The sequence below is a fragment of the Cynocephalus volans genome, chromosome 5 (genome assembly GCF_027409185.1).
Source record: "Cynocephalus volans isolate mCynVol1 chromosome 5, mCynVol1.pri, whole genome shotgun sequence".
NCBI classification, from domain to species: Eukaryota; Metazoa; Chordata; class Mammalia; order Dermoptera; family Cynocephalidae; genus Cynocephalus; species Cynocephalus volans.
This window is the reverse complement of record NC_084464.1, coordinates 27,446,263-27,452,262: the sequence shown is the minus strand read 5'-3', so window position 1 is coordinate 27,452,262 and position 6,000 is coordinate 27,446,263.

Here is a 6,000-nt window from a genome sequence, read left to right as displayed (position 1 = left end):
AGTTTAAGAAGGAGGGAGGGAATGAGCCCCCACTGGGAGCCCAGCCACCCCAGGACCCCTGTCCATCGCTTCACCAGAAACCTGGATAAGTTTAACTTTAAACCCTCAGGGAGGCAGTCAGCCAGAGTGCTGGGGATGGAGTGAAACGTGAGAGTCTGAGGGCAGCTGCTGGAGTTTCCTTTGTTCGGATATTAGCACTGAGCCCACACTCAAGCCATCAGACAATGAGACACCAGCACTGAGCCATTGCAGCCAATTTCTGTGCTGTAGGGGCAGTCAAGGACCGTCCTCAGGCAACTCAGAGGTGGTGTGGGTGTGGAGAGACTAGAGCAGAATTTGTAAAACTTACAACTTACTTCCAACCTCTTCTTCCAAAGCCACTTCCGGCCACTTTCCCCAGCCCCCAGACTGCAGCCACCTATGTCCCATGTACATACCAAATGAAGACAACCGTCCGCTACCCTCGCGGTTTCTCAGGGTTCTTTGCAGTGATTACTGTTGTCAGTTCCTGGAGTCCATCTTTCCCTTTTGCTTCTACGATTTCTCAAGGTCTGATTTTGGTGGCAGAAGACTGCACACTGTGCTAATTCCCTATCTAAAGAAGAACCAGAAAATAGAATTAGAGAGTCTAAGGAAGCTGAGACGCTGTCCAGCTTTCTGTGCTAGGCATGAATCTCCTATGATTGCCCAAATAAGATGTTGCTGTAGATTGAATTGTGTCTCCCAAATTCCATGTATGAGAAACTTAACCCCCACTGTGATGGTGTTAAGAGGGTGGGAAATCCTATTTAGGTAATTGAATGGAGGGTCTCAAAGAGGTGATTAGATTATGAGGACCCTGCCCTAGTAAATGGAACGTAAGTTGATGGTTTAATGGTGGTTGTGGGTGTGGTTCTGAGGGCTTTAAAAGGAGCACATGAAGAACTCTCTGTCTCTGCTCCAGCATTCTGCCATGTGAGACCCCTATGTCACTTTCACCATCAACAAGGCTTTCACCAGAGGTGTTCCCTGGACTTTAGACTTCCCAGCCTCTGAAATTGAAAGCAACAACTTTCACTTTCTTGTAAATTACCCAGTTCCAGATATTTTGTTATAAGCAACAGAAACGGACTAATACAGATGTCATTTGGTCTCTATTTCGACAGCTCCAACAACAGACCCACAAACATGAAGGGATGGGCCTGTTCATGTTTTGAATTTTTTACTGAAAAATAACATACCTACGGAAAAGTGCACAGGTCATAAACTTGATAAACTTTCACAAAGAGAACATGCCCAAATAATCTGCACTCAAATCTAGAAACTTTACACATAGATTTGTCAATTTTAATACAACTAATTTTTAGAAAAGACTTCTTATTATAGCCAACAGCTCCCTTCCTATCATTTCCACCAACTGTTTCAACTCTACGGGATTATACAAAATAAGTGCAATGTTTTCTTTTCTTTTTAAAATTATTTTCTTACTTTTAAGCATTTGAAGTTAAATATTTGTCTTCCTATAAAAATTCTTTTTTCCCCCAAGTTATATAATCTTACTTCTTTCATCCAATTTGGCTATGACAAGATGGTACTGCCATGATGAAGTATGGAGATGTACAGGTCAGAGGACAGACTTAGGGAAAAAGATGTTTGGAGAACAGATGTTTGGGAATAAAAAGCGATTCTCTGGTCTAGTCGGTATCGATATAAGGAGAAGAACAGAAGCAGAATGGTGTCTGCCCACACAAGCAATCAAGTTCCTTTTTGCTGGGTAATGCTGAGAGTAGTGGTCAGTCTGGGCCTCACAGGCAGGTCAGTACCGGGTGGAGAGACAGCACATGGCACCAGCTGCTGTGCAGGCTGAGGTCTTTCGGGTGACCCAACTCAAGGCAGTGTCAGCCCAGGAAACCAGGAAGGTGCGATCAGAACTGACAGCTGAAAGATGACAGCTCCACGGAGGTGGAGCTGAGGAAAAGTTCCAGCTGCTTCCAAGACTCAGCTGACACTCATCTGGGAGCTAACTTTAGAAGCAAGTGCTCTCCAAGTTCTCACCAGACAGCCCAGAAGAGGGAACACAGCATTAGGTGTGAGGGATGACACAGGCGAGATTTGCAGACCGAACTAATTCTCAGTGTCAAGATACAGTCTAAATGCTTCTGCTGACATCATGAAGCCTGATGCACTGGGTCCTCCTCCAATTGCTGAGGTCCCCAGTAGAGCCCTGGAGCCAGGGGAAGGGATGGGGCCACATGGGCATACAACAGGGACCTGCGAAGCCTGGGGGCGTGGGCATGTGCTCTTTTCCAGCTTCTTCCATAGTCGCTGGGCCTGTGCTTTTAGCCTTTCTATGTGTGAACGCTGAAAGGAAGAGCATGAGGGTACCTGGTCCACAGGAGCCTTCTCCTCTTGTTTCTTTTTCTCCTCCTCCTCCTCCTTCCTCTTCTTCTCTAAACAGTAAGTCAGTTTAACACAAGGTACAAAAACAGAGCCCCTAACTTGTGTGTTCCCAATTACCCATTATATCTATATGTACATTTATGTATGTATTTGCTATGTTCCTTTTTAATTATTTCTTCTTAAATTTAAATTGTTACTCTTTTCGTGGGCAGGAAATGACTGAGAATAAAAGTGATGTGATTGGTCTCCTCGATGTACAGAAACGACCCACGTGTTTGCTGCTAGGATATGTGTTTATAGCTTCTCCTGTATGTATACATGTCACATTTGGTCTCCTGACTTACAGCCACTTTTACTCAGAAAGAACTCATCTGTTTCCTGTTGCCTAGTGCTTAACTTGTTGCCTGTGGCTGTTTTCCCTGAGCATTCCATAGCCAGACCATGCAATTTAAAGTGTAATTGATATTGGCTATGGAATATCCACAAAGACTGCCAGAAAAAAATTGTTGGTTAAGCAAAGCTAGTTTTTGGGTTTTTTTTTTTTTTGGATTTACTGCAATAAGGGAGAACATGGGCTTGATAGGGTCCAGTAGCATCTTGGAAGAAAGAAGTCAGGGGAGGATTATTTAGGGTTTTAGGCCTGGGTGGGGTGATTTTTAGGTGGGACTTCTAAGGCAGAGAACTGGTCGGGCATGGGCAGAATTTATGACATGTAGCTTTGGACTGGTAGGCATGGCAAGGTAAGGGTCTAAAAGTGAGCTTTAATGAGTGACCTGTTGTAAGTCCTGATAAGTCAGCTATTTTAGTAGTTCCACAGTCTAATTTTCCAGGAGCAAGTATTTACCGGAGTAAGTAGCTAAGTTATTTTTGTCTGGTTCTATCATTGTTCAGCTGAAAACCAAGAAACTATGCTTTATCCCAGAATTGTCCAGCACGAGAACAGGAACATATGTTAGTTTCAGTTGCTACGGGGTTGCAAAATTTGCTCAACTACAACTTACCCATGCAGAGAAAATATGGTTTTAATATTTTGCCTATAACTGATCTGCTCTTCTGGGTGAGCTGTTTAGTGGGGAAATAACAGCAAAGCTAATGACACAGTCATTTAAGTAGTTCCTTTAGTGAATACTCAATCTTCTGAAGCAAAAATGCCCAATCACTCCAATGTTCAAACTTCACTCTTTGCAGTTTGTCTCCAAGATAGTATCTGGGTCTACAGGAGAAGGGGTGGGGCTTACATGCCTTTTGGCAGAGGGAGAAATGACAGCTCGGGGTCCTGGTTTCTGGGGTCTCCAGAACAATGACCCTAGGCCCCTTGCTTGCTACCTACCTGATTGGAGTTTACAGCTGAAGTTCACAGCCAGGATAATTAATACTTGTTCTGGTTTCTCTCACTTGGCTGGGCCTGATGATTCTTCCTGGGTACCTTGATCGCCCTCAGCAATAGCCATTTGTGACACGCTGTGATTCCTCATTCTATTCCCCAGACTAGATGGTACTGCCACCAGGGTCCCCTTGTTAGACCAACTGTCTCCATTCTAAGTTTCTCTACTGCATAAACAAAGACTAACCAAATGAGAAAAGCAATGGCTATTTATTCAGAGCTTGCTGTAGTAAGAGTCGGCCACTGTCACTTGAGTTTGGCAGGGACTCAAAGGCAGGCAGAGGAATGGGAAGGTGTAGAGTGGAAAACAGTGAAGGCTGCAGGTGTGCGCTGGTGGGAGCCTGTCAGCGTGGAGAGCTGGAGGTGGCCAGCTAGAAGTGGGGCATCCTGTGTGACTGGATAGGGTGCATACTTGATTTCTCTGGTTGGTCCTAAGGTGGAAGTAGGGACAAAAATTAGGGAAGCTGTCAGTTATCAGCTAAGCAATCTACGGACAGCAATCCAACTTCCTCGTAGTCTGACTTTTAGCAGACTGACTTCCTGGGCTGGTAATTGTAGATAAGGGGGTTGACTTCCTCTTCAGGTTGCTGCAGATTGTGGGTCAAAGTTCTATTTTTAAGTATGGTCTAGCCACTGTCTTTCTGCACATCCAGTCTCTCACTATAAGACAGGAACCGATGGAGTCTTCCCAAAGTACAAACTGGAGTCTCTCTCCAACCCCACTCCATCCCCTTCACAATGATCCTCTATTCCCCTCAGGGCCTCTGGGACCCTGTTGGCCTCAAGGCCTTTTGGATATTCCTAAATCAACCCCTTCCATTCACTCTCTCTTCATTTTCCCTCTCATCATCTCCTGGGAAAGGAAGAATAGGGCTTACCTGCCTTCCGTGGTGGCATCTCCTCTTCCAGTGGAGCAGAAAGCCTTATGGCCTAGCAGTTGTCTCCAGAGGAATAACTTTTCCACCTGCAGGAGAACTTGAAGATTTGGTGCTTCTGGTTGGTGCTTAATAGGCTGATATATGTATATTACACATTTTTTTTCTAATTTAGTTTTGAGGTCTCTTTTTGGAGGGTGTCTATAAACTCTAGCCTTGTCCTCATGCAGCTGTGGGGGAGGTGGTCATTGATGTTTATGGTGTGCCTCTTATAGGATACTTCTTTATCCTGGGGGTCGGCCGAATGCCTAAGTGTCTATCCTGTGACCAAGTGTCCCTCTCACAGGGAACATGTTCATACTGGCAGGTGCTCTTGTGGCTCTTGTTTGACCTGTGTGAAGTTTATTCCTGCCAAGATAGCTACTCTCTAGGAGAGCAGTAACTGGGAATGAACTTAGGTTCAGGTGTGTTGGTCAGGTAAGAGGTAGCAGCCCAGCAAGACACATGAAATAACAGAATCCATTTATTACTTACAGATCCTGGAGAGAAGAGGGTGGCACGCCTCACAGGACCACTGGGAAAGGGGAGCTGTCCAGGACCCACATGCTCAACCAGCAGGTGGGGAGATAGAGAGAGAGAGAGAGATCGAGGGATCTGTGGGTCGAAGCCTTTGTTGGGGTATAGGGAATTACCCAAGCAGGATTCCCATGGGGAGTTCTAGTTGGTGGGTTTACAGCAAGTAGGTGTGCATTCCACAGAGTCACACTGTGACTGAGAGGGGGTCACTGTATATCTGCGTAGGTCATGTGGAGTGTGGGGGTCAGTGGGGTGAGTCAGGTAGGTTGCATGTAGCTGTCCCATAGGGAACTGGTCACCAGGAGGTGATTGTATAAGGCAAATATCTGGATCAACCACTGTGAGAAACAGGGAGGAGGCAGAGAAGTGGAAACTCTGTCTAGGGTGACCGAGCCCTGCTTCTGGAATGAGAAAGTCCAACTTATATTCAAAATGGGTGCTCAGGCAACATGAAATTATAAGAATTTACTACATGGGCCAAAAGAAGAGATAAAGGACTTCAGATGGGGCTCGGAAAAAATAGTGTTCTTGCTTATATCATATTGCTTCAAAGCCTATTCTGAATACCAAAAGCTAAACATCAACACTTTCTTTCTCTTGGCATGCCATATGACACGCTCACAGACCTCTGGGCAGATGACCCTGGAACCAGTTAGGAAGAAAGACCTACACTTCAAAAACAGAAAGTGAAAATTACATTAATATTCTTTCAAAATACGGCTCCTATCATGGAGGGTATTCTTCACTATGTTCGTGTAGAATTCTTTTGTCCTGCTGGCTTCAGCT